This window comes from Molossus molossus, unplaced genomic scaffold (genome assembly GCF_014108415.1).
Source record: "Molossus molossus isolate mMolMol1 unplaced genomic scaffold, mMolMol1.p scaffold_m16_p_7, whole genome shotgun sequence".
NCBI lineage: Eukaryota > Metazoa > Chordata > Mammalia > Chiroptera > Molossidae > Molossus > Molossus molossus.
The window spans coordinates 46,599,081-46,610,985 of NW_023425401.1; positions in this window are offsets into that span (position 1 = coordinate 46,599,081).

Sequence of the window (11,905 nt, forward strand, 5' to 3'; positions counted from 1 at the left end):
CTACCTATTGCATTCAGGTCTTTGCTTAACTTTCACTTGAAATGGCTTCTTAATGAAATTCCTCACCTCCCATTACTCCCTTCTCTGATCCAGGTTAGTTATCCTAGTGTGGTACTGTGGCTGTGTATCTTCTGTGCATTACTCTGCATTGGCTCTAACTCATCAAAATCAAATCTGACTTAGCCTCCATTCAAGGCTCATCATCGGAGCCTACATCCATCCCCACTCCTCTCCCACACTACATCCTAACAGTGCTTGGTGCATAGCCTGGGCTTTTCTCCAAACCTCATACTACAAACTACCTGAGATATGCTTAAAACAGTGCCCAGAACATGGGGAAGTATTCATTCATGGCTATTAATGTTACTGTTTGTATTTATTAGCACTTTTTGTTTGTGATGCCTTTTTTTAGATTCAACTGGCATCTGTCCTTCATTCTGTCCTTTGGGGAATGCATGGTTCTGGTAAGGTTGCCAATCACAGTTTCATCTTCCTGGCCACAGACTCAGGCCTGACCAGTCCTACACCTTTGTCACTGGGCAAGTAACCCAAACAGAGCCAGTCATAGTCCACATTCCTGTTCCTAAGGTTCCTAAAGCTATTTTGGCTTCTAGAATTGCCTTAATTTCAGTACCATTCTCAAAAAACTCCTTTTATGCTTGATGTCATTATTTAGGTTCAATCTCTTACTGGAAAGTCCTGACTAAAATGCATATGTTCTCATTGAAAACCAACAGTAACTGTGAAACCTAAAAAAAAAAAAAAAAATGCTTAGAGGGAATAGTTAACTGGAGCGGGATCAGATCAAGGTTTCAAACCTATGACTTGTAACTTCATGTTTGTCGGGAACTCCAACGAATGCTACCTTAGCCCCAGAAAATGTATAACTAGTCATTCATCCCCACTCCCACCTTCTCATTTATCTGAACCATAATACTTTTTTAGATTATAGTATTGAACTACACATGTCTATTAATACATAGATTTTTTTCAACAAATACTGTAAGTGTATGTTCTCTTCCTTATAATTTCCTTAACATTTTCTTTACTTTTTTGTAAGACTATAATATAATACATATAACCTACAGAATATGAGTTAATGTTTATGTTACCAGTAAGGCTTCTGGTCATTAGTGGGAATGTATTAGTTAAGTTTTTGGGGAGTCAAAGTTTATATGTGGATGTTTGCACAGAGTATGTTGGGGATCAGTAACCCCTAAACCCTATATTATTTAGTGTCAACTGTAAAACTAAGATAGCACAAAGCTGGAGGCATCGAGCTCCCTGATTTCGAACTATACTCCAAAGTTATAGTAATCAAAACAGTATTGTATTGGCATAAAATCAGACAAATACATCAATGGAACAGAATAGAGAACCCAGAAATAAACTTACACATATATGATCAATTACTTTATGACCAGGAACCAACACTAAAATGGGGAGAGGAATTCTTCTTCAATAAATGCTGTGGGAAAAACTGGACAGCCATGTGCAAAATACCGAGACTGGACCACTGTCTCACATCATACACAAAAATTACCTCAAAGGATTAAAAATGAATTCATATGCATTAAAGAGTTGAACATAAGACCTGAAACCATAAGACTCCTAGAAGAAAACAGATGGTAAGCTCCTTTTTTTATTTTTGGTATGTGCCCCTAGCGGAAATCGAACCCGGGACTCTGGTCTGCAGGCCGACACTCCAACCGCTGAGCTAAACTGGCCAGGGCAGGGGTAAGCTCCTTGACATCAGTCTTGGTGATGATTTTTTGGAATGACACCAAAAGAAAAGGCGACAAAAGCAGAATAAACAGTAGGACTACATCAAACTAAAAGACTTTTCTGCACAGAGAAGGAAATCTTCAATGAAAAGGGAACAGACAGAATGAGAGAACATATTTGCAAACCACGTATCTGGTAAGAGGTTAATATCCAATATATATAAAGAACTCATAAAAATAGCAAAACAATGCAATGAGATTTAAAAATGGGCAAAGGATCTGAGTACACATTTTTCAAAGACATGCTCAAGGCCAACAGGTTCATGAGAAGGTGCTCAACATCACTAATCACCAGGGCAATGTACATGAAAACCACAGTGAACTATCACCTCATACTTGTTAGAGAGGGTATTATAAAAAGACAAGAAATAAGTGTTGGTGAGGATGTGGAGAAAAGGGACCACTTGATAGGAATGTAAAGTAGTGCAGCCACTATGGAAAACAATGTGACAATGCCTTAAAAAAATTAAAATTGAACTATCATGTAATCCAGTAATTCCACTTCTGGAAATATATCCAGAAAAAAAAAGTCTATGTGGGAGAAATACATGCATTCCCATGTTTATTGCAGCATTATTTATAACCAAGACATGTAAACAACCTAAGTGCCCATTGATGGATGAGTGGATAAAGAACACGTGAGAATATGAATGTAGCCTGGCTGGGGGTGGCTCAGTGTCGTCTCATGGACTGAGAGGTCCCAGTTCAATGCCTGGTCAGGGCACATGCCCAGGTTGTGGACTTGATCCCTAGTGGGGGTGGTTTGCAGGAGGCAGCTGATCAATGTTTCTCTCTCACATTGATGTTTCTCTCCCTCTCTCTCTAAAAAATCAAAACATATTTTTTAAAAGAATATGAATATATATCTTAAAAAAGGGAAATCTTGCCATTTGTGGCAACATGGATAGACCTTGAGGGCATTATGCTACATGAAATAAGACAGAAAAAAGTAAATACTATATGATCCTACTTATGTGTGAAATCAAAAATAATCCTCATAAAGTCAGAATAAATTGGTGGTTGCTATGGTGGGAGGTAGGGATGAGCAAAGGAGGTAAGTCTAGTCAAAAGGTGCAAATATCCAGTTATAAAACAAGTCATGAGGATGTAATGCACAGTATGGTGACCACAGTTAACAATATTGTATATTTGAACATTACTGGGAGAGTAAATTGTAAAAGCTCTTACTGACTGAAAAAAAAATTGTGTAACCATATGTTAACTAGACTTACTGTGATGATCATTTTGCAATATATACAAATATTGAATCATTATGTTGTGTACTTGAAACTAATACAACGTTATGTGTCAATAATATCTCAAGTAGAAAAATAACCTCTTAAAAATACATATGATACCAATTATGTCCTATTGCAAAGCTATTGATGTTATCTTAACACCCATTAGATTTGAAGTCATTTAAGGGACAGTCTATTATGAATATTTTTACATTATTATCTGTAGAACCACACACTTTGAGTTGCATAAATGAATGTAATGACTAATGTAATCAGTATTACAGATGTTTGCGTTGTCATTACTTAGTGTGTTATTCAGAGACAAGAAGATAATGGTGGTGGCTTGGCTCTGGTGTCCAATCTGTATTCAAATCCGGGCTCTAATCCCTTATTAATTGCATAACAGGCAAATTGTTTAGTCTTGCTTTGTCTCCATTTCATCATCTGAAAAACTAGGAAATAGATAATCAGACCATTAACCTTAATGGTTTTAGTCAGTATTTAATAAGTTCACAATGTGTGTTAAGCACTTAGAAGTGAGCCTGGCATGTGGTAAACAATAACTTTTACTGTTATTTGATTACAAAGACTATTATAGACAGTGCCTTTAAATCATAATCAGGTTTAAACAATAGTTGAAATGTTTTAGATAAGATACCTAAAAGACAAAATATCTGCCGTAATTTGTATTTAAAGCTTCTGAGCGTCTCACATTAATACTGAGACAGGAAAATGCGAAGGAGGAAAAAATGCATGTCTTTTAATCAACTTCAGGACATTTCTCTATTATTTTAATGTAATAAAAAATGGGGGAGATGTGATTTAAAGTTAGCTTTGGAAATTTTCTCTTGCAGTTTCTTTTCAAACCCTTTCTAGCTAAAATGCCTTTATTTGAAGAGTTTTTTTATTTCACAACTCCATTGAACTATTTCCTGAGCATTTTTCTCTTAACCAATAACTCCTTGCTTTGGTGTCTGTTGTGGCTTTTATTATTTACTTCGATTTTTTAGTTGCTTTAAAAGTTATGAAACACATTTCAACAAGCCCAGAAACACCCAAATATGCACAAGTGTGAATCTGCTGCAATCACGCAGACCAGGGCCCAGGCGGTCTGGGCTGGGACAGTCCTGTCATCTGATAAGTCGTCTCAAGCACCATATAAAAATTAAAATATTTCCAGCTTCTTAGATTTACTGGCCATCTTCTTGGGTCTCCATACCAACAAAGTGGACAGAAGCACTGCCATTGAAAGTAGTTCTTTAAACAAAGAGTGCATAATTGATTAAAAATATGATGAGCAAAGCATGCATAGAAGATCAAAGCGTATTTTAACTACTATTTTAGCAGGTGATAGAGAGCCACTTTCAGGAAAAGAAGGCGCTCTTTCCTCCCGAACTGCATAGTGCTTCAGCTAAAGGAAGTACTTGAAGTAGGATTCTTGAGAACCTAAGAATCAAGAGCAAAGAAATTCCTTTTCCACTGCAGTATTCACGAAAGGATTCTCAAAATTAATTTTGTTCCTGTACAAACACACTATATGTGTATTCTCTATCTTACCAGAATTGAAAAATAATAATTTAGATCTACAATTTTGCAGTTTATTTTTAATAAACTCTCATATGTTTGTACAATTTCAGTGTACAATTTGTCTTGAAATATAAGCCATTGTGAAGATTGGCTATTATTACATGGATTTTTCTGTTATGCATTCTTGAATTTTAATTATTTTCTGTGAAAAGTTTATAGCAATGAAACCCACGGTCCTTATGAATTTGGTTAAATTTAGCTTTAAATCCTAGCTCTAGAAATTATTTGTCTCTGTCTGTACCTCTCAGAGAGACCAACCCTCTCTCTCGGATCATCGATTAGCAACCCCAAGGCTGCAGTAGACAATAGCCTGGACCTGACTAATGATCACAAGGTCTGGACCTCTGGCAGGCTAAAGGTAACATCTTCACCTAGGTTATGTTTAAACTCCTGAGCCCAAAGGTAAAATGGCCTCCTCCTGGCTACTTTCCCATGAAAACAGAGGAACCTGGAATTAACATCTGAAATGTCCTCAAGACCTGAAGAAAATGATTCATTACCCTTACCTCACCTCCACCTAATCAGCTCCCAGCACATTCCCAACCCCCCTAACCCACGAGGTCTCATGATTTTGCCCTATGTAATTTGTAACCTACGTGTCATCGAGGACTTTGGGCTTTTGAGCATTCGCTTCCAGTTTTCCTGGTGCTATTTTCCTGGTGCTTTTGAGCATTCGCTTCCAGTTTTCCTGGTGCTATTCATAACAAAACAGCCAATATTTCTCCACTTCAGTTCTCAGTGTTTAGTGTTTGGTTCTACTAGCGTAGGGGAAATAAACTCCTTCTATTCTGTAATAAAATTAGAGCTTTTACCCTTTTCTTACTTTAGAAAATCAAATATAAGTGGTCAAAGTCACTTCCAGAAAACTTTGGCTTTAATTTTTATTAAATTAAATAGTACTGGATTCCAGTTTAAGATGGCAACACAGGAAGGTCCTGACCTCACCTCCTCCCATGGACACCATTTACAACTACATATGGAACAATTTCCTTTGGATAAACAAAACACCACAAAACTAGCTTAGTGCCTTCTACACATCAAGTGAATGAGAAAAAAACCCACATATAAGAGGGCAAGAAAAACTGATACACATTCTCACGATAACATACCCCCAGCCCAGTGACCCACAATCCCAAGATAACTCAAAACCCTGAGCTTCTCCTGAGGAACAAAGGGTTTGAACCCCACATTGGACACTCCAACATTTAAAACCTACATCTGGAGGATGAACCCCCAAAACATCTAGCATTGAAAGAGAGTGGGTCTTGCTCAGCCAGTGTGGCTCAGTGGATTGAGCATCGTCCCATGGACTGAGAGGTCACCGGTTCGATTCCCAGTCAGAGCACATGCTTGGGTTGTGGTCTCCATCCCTAGTAGGGGGCATGCAGGAAGCAGTCGACTGATGTTTCTCTAGCACACAGATGTTTCTATCTCTCCCATCCTGTTTTTCTAAAATATCAATATATTTTCCTTTCTTTTCTTTTCCTTTCTTTGCCTTGCCTTCCCTTTCTTTTCTTTTCTTTCCTCTTTCTGAGAAACCCCACCTCTGATCTCCTGCACCTAAGGCTTCTATGTACACGTTTAAATCAATATAGTTCTAAATTTAGTCCTTTAAAAAATGTTACTAATATTTTTCATTCAAAACCATAAACTCACATATAGTTTCAAATACATTACAGATAGTATATCCCTTCTAACATCACAAATATGCAGAGAAAATACATACATAATAAAGAAACTAAGTACCTACTGTGTGCCAGGCCCTTCTCATGGTGCTCTACTAATGCTCTCATTTAGACATCATTATAAATTTTGTTTTTCAGATGAGGAGACAATTTAAGAAACATAAAGTATCTTGGTATAATGTTTACTACCTAGCTAGTAGCAGAGATGGGAGTAAAATCTAGGACTATAAATCATTTGTTAGCCATGCCTTCAAAATCCAGTGGCTTAAAGAAGTTTTGCTGAGTGCTAAGTGGTGTAGCTCAGCAGGTCCCAACCGGTGTTGCCTAGGCTGCTGTTAATAAGTGTGCTTGGTGTGTATTAGCATGTCAATGGCTATGAAAATCCCTGCTGTAAAGAAGCCTGCATGTGTTAACCCACTGTCTTACAAACACTAGAGCCACTACCTATATGTGACTATGGAGCACTTGAAATGTGCTAGTCGAAATAGAGATGAGCTGCTAGTATAAAGTGCAAACAGGAATTCAAAAACTTATACGAAAAAAATGTGCATATTAAACTATTATTTTGGTTATATTGGATTAAACTAACTACATCTTTACAGTTCCACCTGTGTCATCCTGGCTGGGCTGCTCAGTTGGTTGGAGCATCATCTCATACACCAAAAGGATGCGGGTTTGATTCCTGTACATACCTAGGTTGCAGGTTCCATCCTCGGTCCTGGTGCATATGGAATGCAACTGATAGATGTTTCTCTCACATTAATGTTTCTCCCTCTCTCTCTCTCTCTCCCTTTCTCTCTCCAAAATCAATAAACCTATTTTTGAGTGAGGATAAAAAACTATTAATAAATAAAATAAATTTTCACCTGTGTCTTCTTACATTTTGGCTACTAGAAACGAAAGTAATCAAACATGTTGCATGATCTTCTATTTGAAAAGCAAAATACTTTTTTTTCTTCCACAACTATATTTCACTTAATGGAAAAGTTCCCAAGTTTTAGAGGAGGTAATATCATGGATAAAAAGCTAACCTTTGACGACTATTCCAGTTCTAAAATGCTATAGTTTGGTTTGATGTAATCGTGGTCTTTACTGGGGGATGAAGGGCCTATTTTATTCACACATCAAATAGGTCAACTATAATGAAAGAGAGCAATATACTTTTTAATACACATACTCTAAAACTGAGTTTTTAAATTAGCTGTATCTTTATTTTTAGTTCCAATGCATAGAGTAAGAGTAAATCCATGAAGTACCAGAAAAGTACTAATCCAGTTCTTCAGTGTTGTTTAGCCAAATCACAAGATTCAGTTGTGTGTTTCCTTTATTATGTTGTTATTGTGTTATATTTTAAAATATTTTTCAATTCCCCCAGCCAAATTCCTTTCTTCCTCCTTACTTCCCACAGGACTGGCTGACTACAGTCATGCATTAAAAAGCATCCAAACGTTTCAGAAAGAGTAGCTCTCTTGAACTGTGGAGGAGGACAGGAATTTTATATTCTGTAGGACTGAAGTTAGGACAGGATATCAAATATTCCAAAGCCTTAGATTCATATTCTGCTTTTTGGTAAAGAAAGAAGTCAGCAATATAATCACATCTGTTCTTTAAGGTTCAATAAAACCACATCTGTTTATCTGTATAATTTAAGCTTTCTAGATTCCTGAACTTCCCTCGGGATTTGAGTTCATTAGTTTAATATTATCAATCTGCAAAAGGGTATTTATTACATGTGCATATTTTAGCTATATTTCTCATGAGAGTATACATATATAAATTTTTCCATGAGAAATACGACAATTTTCTACTTGGCACAATGTGTACCAAGTAAAAGTTAACTATATTGAAATATGTTTATAATTTCATTTGTGATTACTTGGAGTTATCAAGACACATTTTAAAAATGTGTCTAATTTGTTTTTTAAGTTTGGAAGAGCCTAAATTATTAATTTCTCTGACAATTATGAAGAAGAAAAGACTAGTTTTGTTTTATATAACTTTTTTTCTTTATTGATTTTAGAGAGAGAGAAAAGGAGAGGGAGAGATTGAAACATCGATGAGAGAGAACACTGATTGGCTGCCTCCTGCATGCCCCCCAGTGAGGATTTGGCCTACAACCAGGCATGTGCCCTGACTGGGAATTGAACTGGCCACCTCTTGGGGCATGGGTTGATGCTCAACCACTGAGTCAACCAGCCAGGCAAGACTAGGTTGTCTATCAACTTAATTATCATTTGATTAAATGACTATGTGTCCAATAAATGCATTAAAATTTACATAAATTTTTGTCCATATTTTTTATATCAAACAATCTACTGTTTGAAGAAATCAAGTTTTAAAAAATCAAATCATCATGCTTACACTTAGTCCTATTTCATTCTGGTAATTCTACCTGGTTATAATCCTCATATTACTAGGTCAGTAGAATGCACTTACCTTTACTTAAACACGTCACGGTTCACATTGGAGCAGTACTTTTCCATGAAGAAGAAGAAGCATCAATCTTGCTATCCAATTTCTTAAACTCCAACTTTATCTTTTAGGCCTGCGGGTTTTCTTGGCATAAGTGTGAAGATAATCAAAATCAATAGTTATTCTGTTTACTAAGCAGCAGAAGACTTCACACACTTGGCTGGCAGCCCCAGCCAAGGGCTCCTCCTCAACATGACTTGTCTCAAATTAGGCAAAAGAGTTTACCTTATAAGGCATATAGAAGTTCCATGTTTTCTATTTAAATGTTATCCCTCTTTTCCTTAAGCCTTTGACCAAAATGCCCTTTCTGTGAAGTTATTGTTGAAAAGACAGTTGGCATGCATTTGACCTCTCAAGCAAAACAGAACTGACAGCCCCACTTATAGACCCTGTGGTTAACCTCTAATAAAATAAAATAATTAGCCCTGGCCGGTTTGGCTCAGTGGTTGGAGCGTCAGCCTGCGGACCAGCGAGTCCCAGGTTCGGTTCCTGCTAGGGGCGCGTAACAAAAAAAAAAATTAGCCCAGCCAGTGTGGCTCATGGTTGAGTGTTGACCCATGCACCAAGAGGTCGCCAGTTCAATTCCCGGTCAGGGCACATGCCCAGGTTGTGGGCCAAATCCTCAGTGTGGGGCATGCAGGAGGCGGCCAATCAATATTCTCTCTCATCAATGTTTCTATCTCTCTCTACCTCTCTCTCTCTTTTCCTGTCTCTCAAATCAATAAAAAAAATAAATAATTTTTTTTTAAAGGGAAACCCTGACATTTGCAAATTGCAACAACATAGATGGAACTTGAAGTCCATCATAAGTAAAAAAAGTTAGAAAGATTAAGACATAGACTGTATGATCTCACTTATATGTGAAATCTAAACACAAAAACAAATAAAACCAAGTAATCTTATGGAAAATAGATCAAATTTGTGGTTACCAAAAGTGGGTCTGCAGTGAGGGGAAATTAGATGAAGGTGGTCAACAAGTACAAACTTCCAGTTACAAGATAAATAAATACTGGTGTTTTAAAATATAGTTAACACTGCTGTGTGCTATATTTGAGAGTTGTTAAGTGAGTAGATCCTAAGAGTTCTCATCACAGAAAAAAAAATTTTTTTTCCTTCTTTGGTTTTTTTATTTCAATATAAGATGATGGATGGTAACTAAAATTATTGTAATAATCATTTCACAATGTGTATAAGCTAAGTCATTATTCTGTACACCTGAAACATATACAGTGCTCTATGTCAATTATATATAACTTGAAGTACATGAAATAAAAGTGCATATTTCCTTCCAATAACTCTTATTTCCCCAATTCAATTATAATTTTAATTTAGGTTTTAAAAGACCAGGAACAACATATTGTGTGGAGAAAGGATTTTGTTTGTTTTTAATTGACCACAGAGTTCTAAGTAGAACACAAATTATTATATTGAGATTATTGTTTGTTTCCTAAAGGTTTTTATCCATTAACATTTAGAATTAGGGGTGTCAGCATGTGAACCTAGGTGTCCTTAACTTTTCAAATGACCACTTACATCTTCTCTTTGGAAAGCCCTATTTGGGGAGGCAACAGTGACAAAGAAGCAGAACTGACTGAAACTGGATTCTGGTCCTGCCAGCTCCCATTGCGTGAACCAGAGCAGGTTATTTAGCCTCCACGTCTCAATAATGATAACATTAGTGCTATTTTCCTATAGTTGTTGCAAGAATTAAATCAGTTGTTACACATAATGTGCACAATGTACCCACTACATAGGGAGATGGAAGTTTTGGCTACTGTAACGATCATGAGAGTGCTGCTGCTGACGGTAATGATGATGATGAATATATTATGGAGAATAGAGATGAAGAGGACATTTTTTCTTACCTCTGGCAGTTGAAGGAAGGGTTTATGGGAGACAGAAAAGTAAGTATTTCATTGTAATTCAAAAGAAAAGCAAAATGAGTACTGCAGAGGAAATACACGTCAGGTGACCATCCGTCCTAGCACAGATCCAGTTTACCTCTGTTTTCCCAGCTTATCATGAGTGTCATCCACTGCACCTTCAGATTGACTGACGGTTTCTGCAAGTAAGAGCAACCTCATATGAGAGGCCCGGGATGGACTGAAGGCCTCATGAAAAACTTTTGAACTGACCCATAACAGGAATGGGAAGAAAGGTAAAGCCATTTCTCGGTTGCTTGCCAAGCTCCTCCTGAAAGGGAACTGGATGGATGAAAGCCAAGATCTCCTTGAGTTTTCAGCAGAACAGAAAATAGAAAAATCCAAATAAGACTGTATTGGTGTCCTCTTGCAAATGACCACAAAATCAGGGACTTCTGGCAATAGAAGTATATTCTCTTACAGCTCTGGATGCCAGAAGTCTAAGGTGGCTCCACAGGACTGCATGCCACCCTCAGGCTCTAGGGTAGAATGTTTCCTGGCGTTTTCCAGCTTCTGGAGGAAGGCTGCTTACATTCCTTGCGTCCAGGCCCCTTCCTCCACCTGCAAAACCTGTAGCTTAACCTCTTTTCTTCTATCTCAGCTTTCACCATTACATTTTCTGGAAATGTTCCGACACTCTTACCTCCCTTTTATAAGGACCCTTGTGATGATGTTGAGCCCGCCTGGATAACATAGGGTACTCTCTCCCATTTTAAGATTCGTCATATAATCCTATCTGCACATTTCCTTCAGCATCGAATGGTAGCTGCTAGTTCCAGGGATTAGAACATACGCATCTTTGGGGAGCCATTATTCAGCCTACCACAGAGACTCGTTGTTTTAAATTGCTAGTGTGCCAAGAGCATAGTACTTGAAGCCAAATACCATCCTATTAAAGACCCAATATTTTAACAATCTCAGGCACATGGCTTAGGCAGGTAAAACCAGAATTAGGAACTCATTTACTGAGAAAATAGAGCTGAAATTTAATGTAGTTTAAACTAGGGAAATACCAGTTTACAAAATCTTCATTATCTAACTATAATTGACAATGGAAAGTTTTTTAAAGTAAATGTCTTTAAAATAGGGAGAAAAATCCATAATCAATAATAATAAAAAAGATTGACTAGATGTGTTCTTGACAGACGAGATTTAAAATTCTAAGTATACATATACTATGTTTAACATAATTTAGATTACACTTCAAAGTGCTCTAA